Raw genomic sequence first — 22,615 nt, forward strand, 5'->3', positions numbered from 1 at the left:
AATGCAGTTGATGTTGTCAATCTGGACTTCAGCAAGCCAAAAGAGAAAATTCTGGAAAATCTCAACAGATCTGGCAGCATCTGTACAGAATAAAAGGACTTTAGCAAGGCATTTGACAAGGTACCGCATGGGAGGTTGTTGCACAAGGTTAAATCTTACGGGATCCACGATAAGGTAGCTAAATGGATACAAAATTGGCTTGATGACAGAAGCCAGAGAGTGGATGTTGTTTCTCAGATTGGAACTCTGTGACCAGCAGTGTGCCTCAGGGATCAGTGTTGGGTCCACTGTTATTTGTCATTTATATTAATTATTTGGATGAGAATATAGGAGGCATGGTTAGTAAGTTTGCAGATGACACCAAGATTGCTGGCATGGTGGACAGTGAAGAAGGTTATCTAGGATTGCAATGAGATCTTGATCAATTGGGCCAATGGGCTGACGAATGGCGTGAGTTGGCCTTGATTGACTGGGGAGAGTTACTTAAAGGGATGACAGTGGATAGGTGGCACAGGGAGCAATCCTGTGATTACAACCGAAGAGGTCTTGCTTTTTAACTTTCTACCTAACTCCCTTAACTGCTGTTGTAGGGCCTCGTCCTACCTTTGTACCAATATGTACCATGACCACTGGCTGTTCACCCTCTCGTTTCAGAATGCTTTCTGCCCTTTTAGAGACTTCCTGGACCCTGACATCAGGGAGACAACACAACGTCCTGGAGTCTCTTTCATATCCACAGAAGCACCTATCTGCACCCCTAAGTATAGAGCTCCTTGTAATTATTGTTCTAGTGGTCTTTGTACCTCCCTGCTTAACAAAGCCAGCCGTGGTGCCAGGTCTCTGGATGCTCTATTTATCCCCTGATAAGCTATACCCCCTCCCAATAGTATCCAAACGGTATATTTGTTAGAGAAGGAGATGACCACAGGGGATTCCTGTACTGACTGCCTGCCCCTTCTAGCAGTCACGCATTTATCTGCCTGCGCCTTGAGTGTGACCATGTCTCTAAAGCTCCTAACTGTGACACTTTCCACCACCTTCATGCTCCGAAATGCATCCAACTGCTGCTCCAACCTATCCATGCGGTCCATAAGGAGCTGCAATTGGGTGCAATTCCTGTAGACGTAGTCATCTGTGACACTGGAAGCATCACAGATCTCCCACATCTCACAAGTGCAGCACTTAACCCCACAGGCTGACATTTCGAGTACCAATTATTTAAGAAAATTTATAAAACTCTTACCTTCACTTTTACCTTGTTGCAGTGTCTTTCTTTTAAGATAAATCGGGGTTGTTTTCCTTGGAGCAAAGTAGATTGATAGAGGTGTACAAAGGTACATGGAGGTGTTGAAGTTTACATGCTCTTTGTACACATGTACAAGCTTTAAGGGTCATCCAGTCTCGAAACGTTGGTTCTATTTTCTCTGATGTGGAGATGGCGGTGTTGGACTGGGGTAAACCCAGTAAGAAGTCTCAGTACACCAGATTAAAGTCCAATGGGTTTATTTGATAGCAAAATCCACTAGCTTTCGGAGCGATGCTTCTTTGTCAGGTGAGTGGGAGTTCTGTTCACAAACAAGGCATAGAAAGACATAAGAACATAAGAAATAGGAGCAGGAGTAGGCCATCTAGCCCTTCGAGCCTGCCCCGCCATTCAATAAGATCATGGCTGATCTGTTGTGGCTCAGTTCCACTTTCCCGCCCTCTCCCCATAACCCTTAATCCCCTCTCTTATCAAGAACCCATCAACCCGCTTCTTAAAAATATTTAGCGAGGCAGCCTCCACCACTTCAACGGGCAGAGAATTCCAGAGATTCACCACCCTTTGAGTGAAGAAGTTCCTCCTCAACTCTGTTCTAAACCGCCTCCCCTTTATCTTGAGGCTGTGCCCCCTAGTCCTACTGTCCTTTCTGAGTGGGAAGAGTCTCTCCACCTCTATCCTATCCATCCCATTCATCATCTTATACGTCTCAATGAGATCTCCCCTCATTCTTCTAAACTCTAACGAGTACAAGCCTAGTTTATTCAGCCTCTCCTCATAGCTCAATCCCCTCAACTCCGGTATCAGCCTAGTAAACCTCCTCTGCACTCCCTCCAGGGCCAAAATATCCTTGCGCAGGTGCGGCGCCCAAAACTGCACACAGTACTCCAGCTGCGGCCTCACCAATGCCCTATACAGCTGCAGCAAGACCTCCCTACTTTTATATTCAATCCCCCTCGCTATGAAGGCCAGCATCCCATTCGCCTTCCTGACCACCTGCTGCACCTGCAGGCTGGGTTTTTGCGACTCATGCACAAGGACCCCAAGGTCCCTCTGCACCGTCGCCTGCTGCAGTTTTTCGCCACGTAAGTAATAGTCCTTCCTACCATTCTTCAAACTCAATTCACAAAATAATGGTTGGAATGCCAATTTTTACAGGTAATCAAGTCTTAAAGGTACAGACAATGTGAGTGGAGAGAGCGTTCTATTCTCTCCCGACAGATGCTGTCAGATCTGCTGAGATTTTCCAGCATTTTCTGTTTTTATTTCCCTTTATTTTTCCTTCTCTGTCACCGCTCTGCCTCATCAATGAGACATTGGGACTCAGAGTGTTGATGCAGTTTGATGGACAAGTTGTCTCCATTCTGAACAATGGGGAACAAGCTCCTCCCACTCAATGACATCATTGCCCGCTACAAACATGGCGGCCGCGCGTGCGCACTGCTGTGTGTGTGTGTGTGTGTGTGTGTGTGTGTTGCCCCCAATAAAGATGGCGAACGTTAACCCGGACCGAACCTGAGGAGCTGCGGCCCTGCTCAGTACAAACTGGGTCCGGGAAGCTCTCTTACGCGATTTGCTACTTACACAACATGCTTAAGCAGCGTTTTCACCCACCTGGGCGATCCATTGCTCTCTCCGTACCGCCAATCAGCTCTAACAGATTTCCGAGCCCAAAACAAAACCGGCTTTCCACCGCCATTACTCACACTGCGCATGCTCCAATCAGAGCTGGGCCCGCCCCTCTTTCGCTCCTATTGGTTGGAGGACCGAACGCTCCCGTTCAGTCCTCCAGCACCGCCTCCTCTTCCCATTGGTTCGCGTCGCCGTCGATCAGCCGGGCATTGTGACAGTGACTTGCTGCTTGTCCAATAATAACAGATTCTCAGTGTAACAATGACACACACACACAGGGTCCAGTCCAATCAGAGTGGAGATGGAGCACAGAGAAAACCCAGCAAAACACTGACTGACTCTGAGTGTAACATAAACAGTGTTTGTTCACATAATAAGAGTCACATTGCAGTATGTTAGTGAACACAGCATTAGATCCAATGTAATGATAATCCAGTCAGTATCCAGTGCACCATAACCAAAGTTTAGGTTTCATTTGATATTGTGAGATAGTCATGGTCTACTGATATAATGTATTTAAATTCCAGTGTGTGTTACTCTGCCACTGTCAGTATCAACCAATAACCTGTCTGTTATTCCAATTCTGCTGTATTTTACAACGTCGATGGTCGGCTTGACGTAGAGATGCCGGCGTTGGACTGGAGTAAACACAGTAAGAGGTCTCACAACACCAGGTTGAAGTTCAACCAGTTTATTTGATCATAATCCCACAAGCTTTACTATCAAATGAACTGTTTGGACTTAAACCTAGTGTTGTGAGACTTCTTACCGTATTTTACAGCTGGAGCTCCTGGGGCTGACTGGAGTCTGGTATAATAATAATCACAAAGGTCGGTTTCAGTGTCCCTGAAGTCATTTGAACTCCAGGTAATCTGATCTTAAGTGAGACAAGAGGCCCAACAAACATCCGACTACAATAGGAGGACAAGATGTAAGGGAGCAATGATATTTTAAAGTGTCTGTGTTATGGTGAGTGTCACTGGGAAGTGAGTGATAAAATAGAAGTGGAAACATCATAACAGAGACACATGTGACTGACTCAGCCTGACTGAGAGCTGTTATATTCGTGGCGAGAATAATGAGGGCATGAGGATCTCCTGAGATTTCTGATATCTGAGGTGTATCTGTCAGAGGAACTGAAAATAATCAGTTCCTTCTCATGGTCATCTGCAGTTCTCAAGTTACACAGACACACAGTAAACAGATCTGACAGCTCATCAAACCCAATGGTTTAATCTTTTGTTTCAGACACATTGTGACTGAAAAGATCATAAGAACATAAGAAATAGGAGCAGGAGTAGGCCATTTAGCCCTTCGAGCCTGCCCCGCCATTCAATAAGATCATGGCTGATCTGTCGTGGCTCAGTTCCACATTCCCGCCCTCTCCCCATAACCCTTAATCCCCTCTTGTCCCTCTGCACAAATATTAAAACCTGAGGCGAGAAACATTCAAAATGTCAAAAAGATGAGTGAACTATCTAATTAATCCCATTCACCATAACTCCTTCAATATTTATTCAATTTTCTTTTAAAGTTACTATTAAACCTGCTTCCAGCACCTGTCAGGTTGTGCACTCCAGATCATATGATTGTGTAAAAAAATCTCCTTATCTCCTCCTTCAATTCTGTTGTCAACTATATTAAATCTCTGTGTCCTCTGCTTAAAGCCTAGATTGTAAGAACTGAGAAAGGTTTAGGGCAGAGTTTACTGATACAAGGCCCAGATTTTAATAACTGAGAGAGGTTTAGGGCAGACATTACTGATACAAGGCCCAGATTGTAATAACTGAGAGAGGTTTAGGGCAGAGATTACTGACACAAGGCAAAGATTGTAATAACTGAGAGAGGTTTAGGGCAGAGATTACTGACACAAGGCCCAGATTGTAATAACTGAGTGAGGTTTCAGGCAGAAATTACTGATACAAGGCCCAGATTGTAATAACTGAGAGAATTTTAGGGCCGAGTTTACTGATACAAGGCCCAGATTATAATAACTGAGAGGGGTTTAGGGCAGAGATTACTGATACAAGGCCCAGATTGTAATAGCTGAGAAGGGTCCCCTTTGCCACATCAGGATGTGGTGTGAGTTTACATCTCTCGGTTATATTGGGAGTCAGTGACAATGTCCAATTTCAGGATAAATGACTTTTAACCTTGGACTGCACCATCGTTTTAATATAGACCTGGACAATGACCGTCATTGAGATTTACCTGAACATGTCAACAAATATCCCATTGATTTCTGAATAAGTACCCCAACATTTGCAAAGTCTCTGTTTCTCATTTGTGTGTAAAATCCCAACAGTACAGGGGGAGGCCATTCAGTCCATCAAGTCTGCACTAACCACAATCCCATCCATGCCCTGTCCCCGTATCCCACACATTTACCCTGCAACTCCCCCTGTCACTAAAGCATGACCAATCAACCTATCCCACACATCTTTAAACAGTGGGAGGAAACCGGAGCACACAGAGGAAACCCATGCAGACATGGGGAGAACATGCAAACTCCACACGGGGCCAGAATTGAACCAAGTCCCTTTGAGGCAGCAGTGCGAACCAGTGTGCCACAGTGGTGCCAGTATCTGGTGGTTGTTCACAGTTGGCGATGGGACAATGTTAAATGGACAGTTTAGTCGGATTGGATAACCATTTGGATTTACAACAGTGTTTCCAGGGCTGGGGAATTGTGGTGATGAGGAAAGACTGGATTGGCAAGGTTTGTTTTCCTCAGAGCAGAGGAGGCTGAGGGAGACCGAACTGAGGTGTCCAAAATTATGAGGGAGCCAAGACAGGGTGGATAGAAAAGGCCTGTTTCCCCTGAGCAGAGAGAGGTCACTTATTGTGGGTGGGTGGGGATGGGGGAGGTAGGAGGGGGGTTAGTGGGGGCTGCACAGATATAAAGTGATTGGTGGAAGGATTAGAGGGGGCATTAGGAAGAAGGTTCTCATTCAAGGGATGGTGGGTGTCTGGAATTTGCTGCCTAAACTGATGGTTCAGACAGAAATCTCTCGGCTCACTCACCTCACACTCAGATCTATAGCTGAAATGCTGGAACCTGTAGTAAGGGGGGCTAGGGGCTGGATCACTGGAAAGTGGGATTAGAACGAAGGGCTAGTCTTTATTTCCCAAGCTGGTGAAGATATGATGGGCTGAATGGCCTCTTTCTGTGCCACAACCTTTTCCCTGCTTTCTGTTAGCCCCATTGATGGGCAGAATGGAGGAGTGAGCTGGTTTTTAATTAGTAACAAGAGAAGGAATGAGGGAAAATGTTGATGCGAAGCTTTTTTTTTACTGATTTCCACCCCTCCCCTCATCAAAGTGAGCTAGAAATCATCACCCCCCCCCAACCCCCCCTCCTGTCCTGTGCTCCCTCCAAATACACTTGCCTGAGTGGCAGCACATTAGCACAGTTGTTAGCACTGCAGCCTCCTAGTGCCAAGGACCTGTGTTCAATTCCAGCGTCGGGTCATTGTCTGTGTGGGGTTTTCATGTTCCTCCCATATAGAGTCATAGAGGTTTACAGCATGGAAACAGGCCCTTCAGCCCAACTGCTCCATGCTGCCCTTTTTAAAAACCCCTAAGCTCATCCCAATTGCTTGTCTTTGGCCCATATCCCTCTATACCCATCACAACCATGTAACTGTCTAAATGCATTTTAAAAGACAAAATTGCACCCATGTCTACGACTAAACCTGGCAGCTTGTTCCAGATGCTCACCACCCTCTGTGTGAAAAAAAATGCTCCTCTGGACACTTCTGTATCTTTCCCCTCCCATCTTAAACTTAGGCACTCGAGTTTTAGACTCCCCTAACTTTGGGAAGAGATATTGACTATCAAGCTGATCTGTGCCCCTCATTATTTTATAGAACTCTATAAGATCACCCCTCAGCCTCCTACGCTCCAGTGAAAAAAGTCACAGTCTATCCAGCTTCTCCTTATAACTCAATCCATCAAGAACCAGTAGCATCCTTGTAAATCTTTTCTGCACTCTTTCTAGTTTAATAATATACTTTTTATAATAGGGTGACCAGAATATCTGTGGGGTCTGAAAGATGGGCAGGTTAGGTGGATTGACAATCCCTTAATGTCCAAAGATGTGAAGGTTAGGGGGATTAGAGGGTATTGTGGGGTTACGGGAATCGGGCAAAATACTCTTGATGTAGACTTGATGCACTTTCGGGATTTTATGATTTTAATGGCGGGGGGGGGGATGCGGGGGGATGTAGTTTGGTATCTGGGGGAGAATGTTGCAACACAGTGGCACGGTGGTTACCATTGCTGCCTCTAAGCGCTAGGGCCCCAAACTCGATTCCCAGCTTGGGTCACTGTCTGTGTAGAGTTTGCACATTCTCCCCATGTCTGCACAGGTTTCCTCCAGATGCTCTGCTTTCCTCCAGCAGTCCAAAAGACTTGCTGGTTAGATGCATTGGCCATGCCAAATTCTCCATCAGTATTTCCCGAACAGGAATGTGGCGACTACAGAATTTTCACAGGAATTGCATTGCAGTGTGAATGTAAGCCTAATTATTCGTGATACTAATAAATAAAACTAAACTGCAGGTCAAGGTGCTGCTGTGACAATGCACCCTCTTGTTTAAACACTCTGCAATGCTGAGACTGGGGAGAGGAGTGAACAACAGGGAGCAGCATTGCAGCTTCTCTCCCCGCATTGAAACTGGGATTGTTGCTCCATCTGCTGCACCATCCCCACCACATCCACTGGGGGGCAATCTGGACAATGGGCTGCAGGCAGACCTCACTGCGCCTGCGCCACAATCACTCACCGCCAGCGGCCATCTTGCGTTGCCAGGTGAGACGGCCAGCGGCCATCTTGCGTTGCCAGGGGAGACGGCCGGCGGCCATGTTGCGTTGCCAGGGGAGACGGCCAGCGGCCATGTTGCGTTGCCAAGGGAGACGGCGTCCCGCGCGCTGCACTTTGGTTGAATTCCCCTCCTGCACATGCGCCCAGGCAGTTCCATTTTAATCTTTTAATATTTTGAATCTTGATGATTATTATTCACATCCTCACCCGTCAGACTTTCGGTTCCTTCTCCATTCGGGAAAATCGTTTTTTTTATTGCGTCTTTTTTTCAATCACACCCGCGCGGTGCGCTCTGGGAAAATACTACAGCACATGCGCGGTTCCGTCACCTGCCTCTTTATAAAAATATGTATTTTATTTAATTTTAATTCCGCTCCGGGCGGGATTTCCGGGTGGGAATTTCTCTCACTTTCTACATTTCTGAACCGTCGCTTTTTCCTCGACGGGGGGGGAGGGGCTGATGGTAACGTCACGGCAATATGGCGGCTGGCCCCGCCTCTCTACAGGACCCGGATGCTCCGCCAACGAGCAGCGGCCGGGCCGGAGTGGGCAAGAGGTGACACTGGGCGGAGCAGCGCCCGGGCGTGTTACAGCGACCCCCGGTGGCCAGGAAGGGAAATAGCAGCAGCACAGTCTCCGCCCAAAGGCTTCCCCAGTTCAGCTGCTCAGAGACCCTGGGAACCTCTTCAACTGGAAACTTCAGCTTCTCACATTCACCCCCTGTGTTCAGAATTTGTTTAATAGACAATCTCTGAAGTGAAATCAGAAACAACTTGTTCACATTGAAGATGGTGGGAATCTGGACCATTCTGCTCAAAAGGCTCTGCTCGCCTTGAAATTTCAATTGAAATGTTGAAGATGAGAATTTATAGATACAAGTCATGTTGTATGTGGAACGCTCATGATGCCACAATAAGATCAGTACAGACATCTCACAGGGTTGTGTGACTGGAGAAGATGTCAGAGATGGAATGGTTAAATATAGAGCTACAGGGTCTGAAGCTCAGTTTTGGGGAAAGAAAAATGGCAGGACAAAGAACAGAGAAAATTACAGCACAGGGACATGCCATTCGGCCCTTCAAACCTTCACTGACCATGCTGTCCGACTTAACTAAAACCCCCTATCCTTCCGGGACCATATCCCTCTATTTCCATCCTATTCATGTACTTCTCAAGTGACTTAAAAGTCACAACTGCATCCGCTTCTACTATCTCTCCCCAGCAGCGAGTTCCAGGAACCCCCTACTCTCTGTGCAAACAATCTGCCATGTCCATCTCCTTTAAACCTTGCCCCTCGCACTTTAAAGTATGCCTTCATCGGCCGGGCCATTTTGTTCCTGAACATTATCTGAATCTCGATGTTACACCCATAGCATCTTCGCTCTGGCCTCGGCCTCAAATGCTTTGTGTGAAATAAGAAATGATAAATTGTTTGATGCATTGCCAGGAAAGAAACTTTCCTATTTTGACACCTGCACATCTCAGCAAGTCATCCAGCCTTCAAGACAATTGAATCGGTTTAGGTGCTGACTAACATAGTTAATCAACATCTGAAACATGCTCGGGTGAGGGAAGTCTGTATGATTTCAGTTTGGTGCTGAATATTATCAGAATCTCGATGTTACAGTCATATTATCTTTGCACTGACCTCAGCTTGAAATGCTTTCTCCAAAATCAAAAATGCTGAATTTTATGAAAAAATTGACAAAATTGTGTAAATTCTCAAAGACATGTTGAATTTTGTCCAAAATGTATTTGCGGTTAGCATTTATTTAACATCCTAATCTTATTGAATGATTTTTTTTCCGAAAAAAATAACGTAAAATAGTCGGTTGCTGTTCATTAGCAATCTCCTAACATTACTTTCTCCAGAGAAGCTGAAAATATGCTTGCCAACATTTGTCTGAATAAGTATGAAGCTATTAAATACCTTTTTTTATCGAAAGTAACAAGGAATTTGTGAACACCTTTTGAAGGTTTGGATTGAGCCAACCAGGAATCTTCTGATCCGTCGTCAGACGCGTTATCCGTTGCGCCACTGGCCCACATGTGATCATTAGGATAGTTGTTACATATTAGCTCGATGTTTCGAAAGTTTCAGGCACAAGAACTGTCAGAAAATTTGCTTTTACTTGTGAGGAAAAGGTCCATTATTGAGATTGTCTTTATTCATTTACTACCAATCCTAATTGCCCTTGAATTGAGTAACAGCAGTTGAACGGGCTGTCAAATTTTTCTGTCGATTAGGATTTGGTGATAAACTGAAACGAAACGCCCTTCAGCCAATCCATCATCTGTATTTGCAAATTATAACAAGGTTCTGCCGACATTTGAACTCGGATCGCTGGATTCAGAATCCAGAGTGCTCACCATTACAGCACGGAACCCAACACATGGTGAAACTTGAAAATCATGGATCAATACTTGTGTCAATTTGAACAGTAGAGAAAAATATCAGTCCCGTTGTACAATTATTCATATTTATATTTCCCTTGCTGGTTCCTCCTGTAAAAGCGAGTAGGCTACTTTCCACTGCATTAAATTTCACTGTAACTGACCACATTCAAACACCAATGTTTGCATCGAACTGACATAAACCTTACTGCAGTAAATCCACTGAACAACATCAGCTTATCACAGCTCTGCTTTCATCACACTGGAAGCCAATGTGAAAGTATGAACAATTTCAAATCTTAACAGACAGGAAGGAGTGTGTAAGTGCGGACAATTGGCGCTGTGCACATTCCTGTAATCAGTATCTGGGAGAATCAGGTAGATGGGATCCTGGGGGTCTCGTGGTTAGGATTTGGTTCTTTCAGATGTCACAGACTGGCCTCGATTTCTAAAGATTTAATGCATTTTTTAACGTAAGAATAAAAACGTTTGGGGTTTTCCTTTATCCGACTTGCCAAGGACTTTTCATGCCTCCTCCTAGTTCTCCAAAGCCCTATTTTTTAACTCATTCCGAGCTAACTTGTAACCCTATATAGGTGTTATCAAGTGTTGACAGTGGAAGTTTGGCCTGGTGTCGCACTGGTTACCAGCTTTGAAGAAATGTAGCAACTTAAAGCTTTTGCAGAATGGCATGATGCGTATTGTAGTGATATGAGTTGAGTATAAGAGACAATATGCAAATAATTTGAATACGTTTTAAGCATGTTTAGACTGATGTGGTGAAAGCAGAGGCAAATTTGGGAGAATGAGGCTGTGTGAGAGGGGGACTGTTGCAGAGTGTTTGTGTTTTGGAGGAAGGGTGAAAGTTTGAGATGCGGTTGTGAATGAAAGGAAGGTGTTGAACAGCATGAGAGGCTTGTGCGATGTTGCGTGTGAGATTTGAGTGAGAGCATTTGTGGGCATTTGGGGAACGAAAGCACAAAGTAAGGAAATTACGGTGTTGCTGAGTGTGAAGGAAGAGAGAGCATGTGGGGTAGTATTAGCAAGAGCAGCATTGGTGGTTCAGTGGTAGAATTCTCGCCTGCCACGCGGGAGGCCCGGGTTCGATTCCCGGCCAATGCAAAGCTTCTTCTTTCCCCGTTCACTCTGTATATTGAAGTGAATTTCCTGTCAAATTTGGGGGAAAAGCAGGGAAATATTAAGTCTTGTAAGTAAATCCTGAGGGAAATGGATCACAATATTCGGAAGGAGATGCAGTTGTGAATGGTGTTACTGATGATGGAATGGAAAGTATTGCATCTTTGGGCTCCTGGTGGTTAGTTCCCTTCCCTCCCGTTGAATTCCTGCCTGTGATAAGAGACACGGATTCATTTTACCTGCCCGTTCATAGGAGAAACACACTACAGCAGTGCTGCAGGATCAACGGAACTAAAGAGACTTGTATAGAATTGTAAACAGTGCGGTCATGCTGCAGTTCTGGAACAGGTTTTCAGAAATAGAATTGTGGTCATTGACACACTAGTTTAGAATATATTTAACTGCTATTGTATCAGTCTCTGTGGCGCAATTGGTCAGCGCGTTCGGCTGTTAACCGAAAGGTTGGTGGTTCGAGACCACCCCGGGACGGATTTTTGCTATTTTTCTCACTATCAGCATTCACGGGTAAACAGTTGCCTCCTTCAACTCAATGAAAAGTCTGGAACTACGAGAGAGAATTTGGCAGTGTACAAGCGGAGACATTGTATATACCTCTGATTCTGTGTGTGCCCTTGTATCTTTCGAGTTACCAGGATCTCTATATGTCTGCGTCTGAATCTAGTGTGCCCCTACATCTATATTTGTCCCTGAATCTGTGTATGCCCCCCTGTATCTCTGTAGGCTCCAATACGTGTGTGTCTGTGTGTGTGTGTGTGTGTCCCTGTAAATGTCTGATTCTTTGTGCCTTTTTTAAGACTATACCGTGAAAATGTCTGACAAACGAATTGCAGACGGCAGAAATGTTTACCCACTAAGATTCTGAATTTGATTAACGTCTGATAACTGCATCGAATGTACAATTTGAAGTTTCAAATAATACCAACTTCAATCTCCAGACATTATCTCCCAATGGGAAATGAAGAACACGATTTATCTGTGGTGCCTGGTTATGAAAAGGGCGAATACGCCAGCCGAGATCCTTCTACAAACTCCAATCTCGGGCAATATCGTTCAATATTCATATTTCAGGAACCGGTTCGCAGACTCACAAACACCAGCGCCTGCAGTCGCTGTTATCCGCCAGCAGATGGTGGTGTTGTATCATTTTAATCACAAGATAGTGAAGCAGGTTTGAGGAGATATTTGAGGAAAATTTATTTCCCTGTTTCCTTGGAAAGGGAACAATCAGTAAAGCAATGGCATTAGTATCTCTGTCAGTAACATTCACAGGAAAATCTGGCCGAAGGATAGTGAATTTAATACTTTCGTTCATATTTACCTTCCGGTTACTGAACATGTCGATTACCAGCTAATTATTGAATAACCTTACCTTTTAATGATTTAAAGATTTGTCCATTTTATCATCCAGACACTATCAAATAATATTTCATTATAGTTGGACACGTGCCTCTTTTTCGCTGGATTTTCCATTCCTCGGCGCTCATTTTTTTTCCTTAGTCCGTTCAGAAATCCAGCCGAACCCTGCCTCGATAATATGTTCTGTGTATATGTAAATATAGTTCCTTGTTATAATTTTTAACTTCAGCACAATTCGAGCCCTAACTCACTCTGATCTATAACACAATTTCATCCACACAATTATATTGCACTTTTTAGTTAATATCCATCTACTCTTCTCACTCGCTCTTTGTTCGATTCCATCTATTAGGCACATTTTATAGAAAAACAATTAGTGAGAAAGTGTCTGCTTTATTAGTGATACACGGGTGTGTTCAGTAGTGCATGACATAGAGCCTAGCACAATAATATCTGAGATGGAGCCTAATGTAACGTAAGTGAACTCTTGACTAAGTAATAATAGTTCAGAGACGATGATTTGTAGCATTTATCATGGCATGTCTATATGTATTAATAAATGAAGCGGCATGTAATGTACTGTAAACAGTTGCAAAGTCTATTGCAATAATGATTCAAATGAGTCAAACGCAGTATATAAAGAGACATGGCATAGTGCATTACTGTACAAGACTGCACCAAATGTGTGATTGTAGTGAACACTGCCATGAACAGTCATAAATGAGACAGGGTTAATTGTAGCCCTGATAGAAGCAAAGCCCAGTGCATGAATGATAAAATTAAGCTTCAGATTGCGTGATCATTGGTCCCAAACTGGTTTAGAATATATTTAGTTGCTGTCTCAGTCTCTGTGACGTAATTAGTCAGCGCGTTCGGCTATTAACCGAGAGGTTGGTGGTTCGAGACCACCCAGGGACGGAATTTTACTATTTCCTCACCATCAGCATTCACGGGTAAACAGTTGCCTGTTGGCAATGGGCCCGTGGGTGCCAATAAAAATTAGCTGTCAATTGTTCCAGGCTGTACTGTTATCTGGTATTACCAACATTATTTAATGACGATTGACTTCAAACATATTACATATAACATTATATATACATATATACATATCTGTACACCATTACATATATATATCATATATATATAAATGCTTCCATTATACCTTTAAACATAAAAAAAATGAAAAATGAACTTGTTGCTGAGCATTTGTTCCAATTCCATATTCCTGCTTCCATTCATTCCTGGATAGATCATAAACCTGTCTAACCCAAACTGAAAAGTGTTCAATGATGGAGCATCAGAACCCTCTGGGGTAGAGAATTCCCAAGATTCACCAGCCTTTGAGTGAAGCAATTTCTCCTCATCTCAGTCCTAAATCATCAGCTCCTTATCCTGAGATTGTGCCTCCGCGTGGAAATAAAACAAAATGCAGGTGACATTAATATTTTAAAATCAGTCAGCTTCCCTGGTGGTCTAGTGGTTAGGATTCGGTGCTTTCACCACCGCGGCCCGGGTTCGATTCCCGGTCAGGGAATGTAGATTTATTGCTGTACAACAATCCTGCGTTACTTCCCGGTCTGCACCAGTTCTGTCGGAATCAATATCAGGGAGATTTCCTCTTTAGTATCTGATTTGGAAATGTCACATTTAAAGAACAAAGAAAAAAGAGAGCGACAGGTTACAAAGCGCTGATGATACAAATGCTGAGATTATTCGAAGAAAGATGAAAATGATGCATTAATGAATGGGTAGAAATCATTGATCCCTTAGATATTTGCGAGACGAACGCTTTTAAATGTTGATGTTGGGGATAAGTTGTACAATCAGATTGAAAGTAACGGTTATCTTCCTGAATTCAGTGACATGGACTCTCAGTCTAACCATCGGAACCTGCAGCAACACAGCCTAGTTGAACATTGGAGACAGGCAGATTTGCTCCATTAGTTTTCCAGTTGTTTCTGTAGTGTAGTGGTTATCACATTCACCTCACACGCGAAAGGCCCCCAGTTCGTAACCGGGCAGAAACAATCATTAAGCTTGCTTATGTCGGCGAAGAGAAATTATTTGATTTCAGTTTGTTGCTGCACATTATCCGAACCTTGATGTTCAAGGCATGTTATTATTGCTCTGATTTCACCCTCAAATACTTTCTGTGAAATAACGTGCACTGACGGGAAAGTTCGATTTTGACACCGATCATTTATCCGCATCTAGTTCATTCTCCAACAGAATTTAATGGGTTTATAGGCGCAGACTAATATGGCTAATCACCACCTGAAATATCTGATAGTTGTGCGCGCTCAAACAGACAGATACAAGTGATACTGTAAGTGAACTAGAGAAAATGGCGCACGTTTCACAGAAAAATCACACGACGAAAATGACACTACACACGCTCCTGCTTTCAATCTGAGCTGTGAGACGACAGCAGTAAGGACCAAAACTCAAATCCATTTTGGCAGCGATAGGATTCGGACCCACGCCTTCACAGTAGACTAAAGCCTTAATCCAGCGCCTTAGACAGCTCGACCACATTACCAGGTACCACAATCATATTATTTAATGACAACGTTACTGAAATTTGTTTAACGTAATGCAGTTGGGAAGGGCCATCGAGAGGATTGAGCCTGCTCCTTTTCTGAATCAGGTAAGTCTGAACTGTGTAACAAACAGAAATTATCTCACTTCAGAAACACAATGAGCGGCACTGAAGGGACAGCATCATTTAAACTGTCCTTAAGCTCGTCGTTTCTCAATTTCCTGTTGCTCTGTGTTTTGAAGGTAAGTAGTGGGGGTGTGGAGATGGCCTTCGCGTGACATTCGTCTCCATCCATTGTACACTGAAGGCTCCAAAGAAGATGTCACAGCTTCTGAATTCTGGGGACTTACTGGGCGAGGAAGAACACTCTGACCGCCGGGTCCCAGAGGAGGTCGGTGCGTTTGTTTTTGCTGTGCCGTATCGGAACTGACGATTGATGAGTCAAACATAATATTCTGTTCTTACAAAGGCATCTGTCAAAAACGGCACCGCACAGAATCCTGCGTCCAACCCGAGCTGTTGGATTTCAGCTCCAAGGACAAAAACTGGCACCAATTCTGGCAGCGGTGGGATTCGAACCCACGCCTCTAGAGAGACTGGAGCCTAAATCCAGCGCCTTAGACCGCTCGGCCACGCTACCACACAGGAAAACCGCCTAGTCATGTCATTTCATTGCATTAATAATGAAATATATCAGAATCCGTGGAGTTGGGATGGGCCATGAGGAAATCGTAACCGAATCAGATGATCCTGAAATGTGCAGCAAACAAAAATCATCTCCAGTCAGAAACACAATGAGCTGCAGTGAAGATCCGGCCCCATTTAAACTGTCCTTAACCTCGTCTGGACCTCAGAAAGAACAATATGGCCCCCTGTTGAATTTGCTCAGGGTCTTCACTTGAGAAGGGACAGGATACAAGGCGAGGCTGAGATTTGAGCGTTCTGCCGGGAAATAACTGATATTTATTGTCACGGATTGGAGGAGAGCAATAAATCTTCATTTCCTGACCTGCAATCAAAACAGCAGTGAAAGTTTCAAACTCTAACCACCAGACCAACAGATTATAGCGGGTTTTACAATTTGTTTTGTCCATGATCCTTTTGTTACTTTAATTTCCACGCCAGACCACTTGCACCAAAACCTAACACCTGCAAAATGTCACCTTCTTTTTCAACACCAGGGAAGTGTTCAGCCAATTGCAGCAATAATTCTACAATAGTTATCCCGTCCGAATCCCATGGAATGAAACTGGGCAGATTTTTTTTCCGAATCCTTTTTATTGAATACTGAGGGAAAAGTTCTATTATTCATATTTTTGTAAATTTTAATTAGTCTGATAGGTTCACCCTGCATTCTCTAATTGTGAAATCAGGGGTCAGTCCTTAAAAGGGGCAGAACGTAAGGTTGGAGGATGTTTTAGTTGACACAAGGAATGATGGACAAGGTAACACTGAGCTGGTGATGGCGGAACCGGGTGTTCCAATGGTGCAAAGTCATCGTTTTCACCACCATGGGCTCGATGGCAGATGTCAAGTGTGGAAATAAGCAGAGTGCGTTTTTTTTTAATGAGAAACCTGCCTATTGTGTGACGGAACAGAACGAAGAGAAAGGCTAAAATGATGATGATCCGCTGATTGGGAAAGTCACTGCCAGCTTCCCTGTTGGATCAGTGGTTTGGATTCTGCACTGTGGCCACAAGTTTATATCACTTGTCTGTGAAATAAACATGGCAATGTGACGGAGAAACTTGTATTTGGTGAATAAAAAGACAGAAACAAAACAAAAGGCAGGTGGCTCATGGATAATATAATACTTTATAAGGTAGGCATCAGCTTCCCTGGTGGTCTAGTGGTTAGGATTCGGCGCTCTCACCACCGCGGCCCGGGTTCGATTCCCGGTCAGGGAATGTAGATTTATTGCTGTACAACAATCCTGCGTTACTTCCCGGTCTGCACCAGTTCTGTCGGAGTCAGTATCAGGGAGATTTCCTCTTTAGTACCTGAATTGGAAATGTTACATTTAAAGAAAAAAAGGGAGCGACAGGCTACAAAGCGCTGAAGAGACAAAATGCGGATGATTTTTGGAAGAAAGATGAAAATGATGCATTAATGAATGGGTAGAAATCACTGATCCCTTAGATATTTGCGAGACAAACGCTTTTAAATGTTTTTATTCTAACATGAATCATAGGAGGAGGAGCAGACCACTCGGTCCATCGAGATTTCCACCATTCAATATCATCATGGCTGATCTTTGGATATAGCTTAGTTTTTCCAGCAACTCCCCATATCCCTGAATTCTCCAAGAAATCAGAAACCTGTTTATCCCAACTTTATACGTGCTTGATGATGGGACATACATCACTGTCAGGTACAGAGAATGCCAAACATTCTCACCCTTTGAGTGAAGCAATTTCTGCTTATCTTAGCCCTAAATGATAATCTGTGCCGCATTGGGTCAGATTCCCGAACAGCAGAAAAAAGAAAATCTCTCAGCCTTCTTCCATCAAACCGAATCAGAACTGTGTAGGTTCAAAGAGATCACCTCATATTCTTCTAAACTACAGACAATTTCATCATAGGACAACTCACTGACCCCAGTGAGCAATCTGGTGAACCTTCTCCTTACCGTTTCTAATGCAAAGCATAAACATTTTTAAATGTGACTGTCACATCTGCGCAGAATATTCAACCTGACTTCAACAAAACCCTGTGTAACAGGAGAAACACCTCGTTATTTTTAAACTCCTGTCTGCCGCCAGTAAGAACAAAATGTAATTTCCCTTCCAATTAACTGCTGCACCTACATGTGTATTCCTTGTGTAAATACATCTATTCTGTTCTTAATATCAACATTTATATTTTTCAGCTCCTCAAATATGCTCTGGTCATTCTATATTTTTTCACGAAGAAGAAAATCGGTTTACTTTCCAAAGTTGCACCCGATCTGCCCCGACACTCTGTTCCACCTCCCACTCTGCCTGCCTTTTTCCTACGGTTTATTGTAGCTAAAGTTTGTGTGGAGGCTCCAGCGAGAATTGAACTCGCGACCGCTGGTTTACTAGACCAGTACTCTAACCACTGAGCTATAGAGCCAAATGCTATCGCCAGCTTGCGGTACGAATAGCATTATCAGCGGATTGAGGAGCAGGATGGGGTTTGAAGTGGGGGATTTTTGATGAATGTGGAAATGTCTGAGGTGGAGAGCAGAAAGTTAAAAGACGCAACTTGAAAGTGACATGATTTGACACGTGTGCTGTGTGTGTATTTGACATGTATGTTGTGTATCTGACATGTATGTTCTTTAGAGTTTATCGTTAGTGTTACATCGCTGTCTTCTCCAGCTCCGATCCCAGTTCATCCAGCTGGAAGATTTAGATGCTGTTCCCTTCACAGACGCTGTGGGGCGTGTTTTCATTAAATGAAGAATTGAACAAAAAATGATTCACTCCGTGACTGGGAATCGAAACCGCGTCACGGCGCTGATCCTGATCACTGGACCTTCAGTGATGCTGATGTGAGAGATTTGTAATGAATTGACCATCTCTGTACCCATTGCTTTATTTCCAATAATTTTCAACAAAAATAAGTCACGATGAGAAATGACTGGAAGCGAAAATGACAGGATTTGAACCTCAGTTAGAAAGTCCCAATCCATCCTCTGGGCAGGAATTGCAACCTCAATGTTGGCAATTCTGTCGCTTATACCGACAAACAGCCATTCAGCCTGTGTTCCTGTCTGTCTTCTCGATCGGAGTAACTCCGTTTGATAAAGTGTCACCTGGACTCGAAACGTCCGCCCTTTTCACTCCTTACAGGAGCTGTCAGACATTGGGAGATTTTGGAGCATTTCCCCTTTTCCCATCCGCAGTAATTTGTTTTTATCACTGAGTACAATTGATTGGGATTATTCGAAGAAAGTTGAAAATGATGCATCAATGAATGGGCAGAAATCATTGCTCCATTAGATATTTGCCAGATGAACTCTTTTAAGTTTTGGTGTTCGGGATAAGTTGTACAATCAGATTGAAAGTAACGGTTATCTTCCTGAATTCAGTGACATGGGCTCTCAGTCTGACCATCGGAACCTGCAGCAACACAGCGCAGCTGAATATTGCAGACAGGCAGATTGTCTATACCATGCTTTCAGCTGTTTCTGTAGTGTAGTGGTTATCACGTTCGTCTAACACACGGAAGGTCCCCGGTTCGAAACCGGGCAGAAACATTTACTAAGCTTTCTCGTGTGGTGGAAGAGAAAACTGTTTGATTTCAGTTTGTTGCTCAACATGAACCGAAGTTCGATGTTAAACACATGTTATCGTTGATCTGATATCACCCTCAAATACTTACTGTGACATTATAAACACGTTATTTTGACGAAAAGACAGGGAAGTTCGATTTTGACACCGAGCATTTATCCGCATCTTGTTCAGTCTACAACAGAATTTAATGGGTTTCTAGGTGCAAACTAATATGGTTAATCACCATCTGAAATATCTGATAGTAGTGTGTGCTCAAAAAGACAGATACAAGTGATATTGTAAGTGAACTAGGGGAAATGGCACACATTTCACAGAAGAATTTTTTTTCATATATCGTTTTTCATCACTAAGAAACAGGAAATGCCACCCAGACCGATGAGGGAATCGAGACTCAGTGCGGATCAACTGGACTTTCCTGTAACGGACCGAATTTATGTGCCTGAATGTTTCAATTCCATAATAAAAATGGTGAGCAGTTCCCTTTGTCTCCCGTTGAATTCCTCCCTGTGGTAAGAGACGTGGATTTATTTGACTTGCCCGTTCATAAGAGAAAGGGAATAACCAACACACTATAGCAGCGCTGCGGGATCAACGGAACTAAAGAGACTTGTATAGAATTGTAAACAGTGCGGTCATGCTGCAGTTCTGGAATAGGTTTTCAGAAATAGAATTGTGGTCATTGACACACTACTTTAGCACACACTTAGTATCTACTGTCTCTGTGGCGCAATTGGTCAGCGCGTTCGGCTGTTAATCGAAAGGTTGGTGGTTCGAGACCACCCAAAGACGGAATTTTACTATTTTTCTCACCATCAGCGTTCACAGTAAACAGTTGCCTGTTGGCAAAGGGTCCGTGGGTGCCAATAAAAAATCGCTGTCAATTGTTCCCGGCTGTACTGTTACCTAGTGTTACCAACATTATTTAATGACGATTGATTTCTAACACATCACCTATAACATTATATATTCCATTACACCACTAAACATAAAAAAAATACAGTCGGAACATGAATTTGTGGCTGAGCATTTGTTCCAATTCCATATTCCTGCTTCCATTCATTCCTGGATAGATCATAAATCTGTCTAACCCAAACTGAAATGTGTTCAATGATGGAGCATCAGAACCCTCTGGAGTGGAGAATTCCCAAAATTCACCAGCCTTTGAGTGAAGAAATTTCTCCTCATCTCAGTCCTAAAGCATCAGCGCCTTATCCTGAGATTGTGCTCCCGTGTTTCAGATTCCCGGATCAGAGGAAATAATGTTTCAGTTTTTTAATGCTATCTATTCTTTCCCGTTAAAGCTGTCGACATTTTCCTGCATTTTCTGTTTTTGATTCAGATTCCAGCATCCTCAGATTTTGCTTTGATTCTGTTTAAAATGCGGGCATCCAAACTGCACACACTGTTCCAAATGTGGTCTCAACAAAACCCTGAATTACTGGGGCAAGATTTCAATCACTTCAAAACATAACTCCGTGCTCAAGGCTGGAAGGAGAGTGTGGCAGTGGATAATTCTCACTGTGTACATTCCTGTAATCAGTAACTGGATCAGGAAGATGAGATATCTGTGTTTCTTTGTGCTGTCATCTGTAAACTCCATCTCCCCTCAATGCCGTGTGTCTTACATTCGTTTTCCCTGCTTTCCAGGTGAAGCTCGGGTTTACCAACTGTCTGTTTCTGTATCAAGTAACTAATTTAACCTCGGAGCTGGACAACCAGAGGGAGCTGGAAGAGAGGCAGCGACAGAAACGGGAAGAGAAGCGACATGATACCGTTTGGTAAATGACTTGTTCCAGTTACCCTCCGTGATGAAAGCCTGCCGTGTGTTACCTTCCAAGTTTCACAGGAGCCACAGTGATGAGGTTGGTGGGTTTTGGAAATTGAAAGTGCCACATGAGCAGTTTGCGGGACTATTTCACCTCACTGTCCATTTCCTGTTCCAGCTAACAGGAATCACTGCTCTCATTGGCTGAAACAGTCACTTGTGTGTGATATAAACATGGCAATGTGAAGGATAAACTTGTATTTGGTGAATTTAAAAGTCTGTAATAGAATAAATAGAAATTGGTTCATGGATAAGTTCATCTTTTAAAAATTTTCCATCAGCTTCCCTGGTGGTCTAGTGGTTAGGATTCGGCGCTCTCACCGCCGCGGCCCGGGTTCGCTTCCCCATTAGGGAATGTAGATTCATTGCTGTACAGCAATCCTGCGTTACTTACAGTTCTGTCGGAATCAGTATTTGAGAGTTTTCCTCTTTTACGTCTGAATTGGAAATGTCACATGAAAAGAACGAGAAAAAAAAGAGAGCGATAGACGACAAAGCGCAGATGATATAAAATGCTGAAGTTAGAATTTGGCTGTTAATGGGGAAAAAAATATTCCTTCTACTGACACAAATACCTCGCAGATCTGGGTCCAAATCTTGTGCTCAATGACAAGAAGACACTTTCATTGAATTAAGCAGGAACTCTCCTACCTCCAGTGAAGAAGAGGCAGTTTTCACTCAGAAGAAGCAACTGTGAGATTAAGTGGAGAGGGGGATAAGGACAGGTTAAAGCAATGTGAATTGTCTCAAGCCTGGACAGTTGCTCGAATTTTGCAAGCCCATGCCAAAAGGTGGGGGTTACAAGTCGTGTTTCATGAACGCAAAATCCCGGTTGAAGCCGTTCTCTGTATTTGGAATTTGTCGATCAGATCTGTTCAGCGATTCTGTGTTGTGTTGTGTCTTGAAGGCCGCCTTGGAGAAAGCTTACCCGAAGATGGGTGGTTGAATGCCCTTGACTGCTTAAGTGTTCCCCGACAGGAATGGAATACCTTGTCGGCTGTGAAGCGGTGTCCATTCATCTGCTGTCGTAGCGTCTGCATGGTCTGGGCGATATACCATGATACGGAATATCCTTTCATGCAGTGGATGAGGTAGACCACGGTGGCTCAGTTACATGTGTATATACCGTCTACCTGGTGGATTCTGTCCTCACGTTTGATGATGGCATCCATTTCGATGATCCGCCACATCTTGCAGAGGTTACCGTGGCGGTGGTGTGTGGTGTCATTGTCGCTGTTCTCCTGCAGGCTGGGTAGTTTTCTGCGAACAATGGTCTGTTTAAGGTTGCTCTGTGTTTTGAAGGCAAAGTTCGGGGGGGGGGCGGTGGTGTGGAGATGGCTTTCGCGAGATATTTGTCTTCATC

General features: G+C 43.7%; 1 protein-coding gene and 10 non-coding genes across 11 annotated transcripts in view; 8 read left to right on the forward strand and 3 right to left on the reverse strand.

Annotated features, from left to right (window-relative positions):
* Positions 1-22,615, reverse strand: part of LOC145362485 (uncharacterized) — a 238,897-nt gene that overhangs the window by 19,538 nt on the left and 196,744 nt on the right. The gene's annotated exons all lie outside the window — the stretch shown is intronic.
* trnag-gcc (transfer RNA glycine (anticodon GCC)) lies at positions 11,164-11,234 on the forward strand. Its single transcript has one exon. It is a non-coding gene; the product is annotated as a tRNA-Gly (tRNA).
* Positions 11,665-11,738, forward strand: trnan-guu (transfer RNA asparagine (anticodon GUU)). Its single transcript has one exon. It is a non-coding gene; the product is annotated as a tRNA-Asn (tRNA).
* trnan-auu (transfer RNA asparagine (anticodon AUU)) lies at positions 13,471-13,544 on the forward strand. Its single transcript has one exon. It is a non-coding gene; the product is annotated as a tRNA-Asn (tRNA).
* Positions 14,089-14,160, forward strand: trnae-uuc (transfer RNA glutamic acid (anticodon UUC)). Its single transcript has one exon. It is a non-coding gene; the product is annotated as a tRNA-Glu (tRNA).
* trnav-cac (transfer RNA valine (anticodon CAC)) lies at positions 14,581-14,653 on the forward strand. The gene has a single exon. It is a non-coding gene; the product is annotated as a tRNA-Val (tRNA).
* Positions 15,724-15,805, reverse strand: trnal-uag (transfer RNA leucine (anticodon UAG)). Its single transcript has one exon. It is a non-coding gene; the product is annotated as a tRNA-Leu (tRNA).
* Positions 17,001-17,072, forward strand: trnae-cuc (transfer RNA glutamic acid (anticodon CUC)). The gene has a single exon. It is a non-coding gene; the product is annotated as a tRNA-Glu (tRNA).
* trnat-agu (transfer RNA threonine (anticodon AGU)) lies at positions 18,189-18,261 on the reverse strand. The gene has a single exon. It is a non-coding gene; the product is annotated as a tRNA-Thr (tRNA).
* trnav-aac (transfer RNA valine (anticodon AAC)) lies at positions 19,318-19,390 on the forward strand. Its single transcript has one exon. It is a non-coding gene; the product is annotated as a tRNA-Val (tRNA).
* trnan-guu (transfer RNA asparagine (anticodon GUU)) lies at positions 20,143-20,216 on the forward strand. Its single transcript has one exon. It is a non-coding gene; the product is annotated as a tRNA-Asn (tRNA).

The sequence above is a fragment of the Carcharhinus amblyrhynchos genome, unplaced genomic scaffold (assembly GCF_965287045.1).
Source record: "Carcharhinus amblyrhynchos unplaced genomic scaffold, sCarAmb.v2.hapA scaffold_38, whole genome shotgun sequence".
In the NCBI taxonomy this organism is placed as follows: Eukaryota; Metazoa; Chordata; class Chondrichthyes; order Carcharhiniformes; family Carcharhinidae; genus Carcharhinus; species Carcharhinus amblyrhynchos.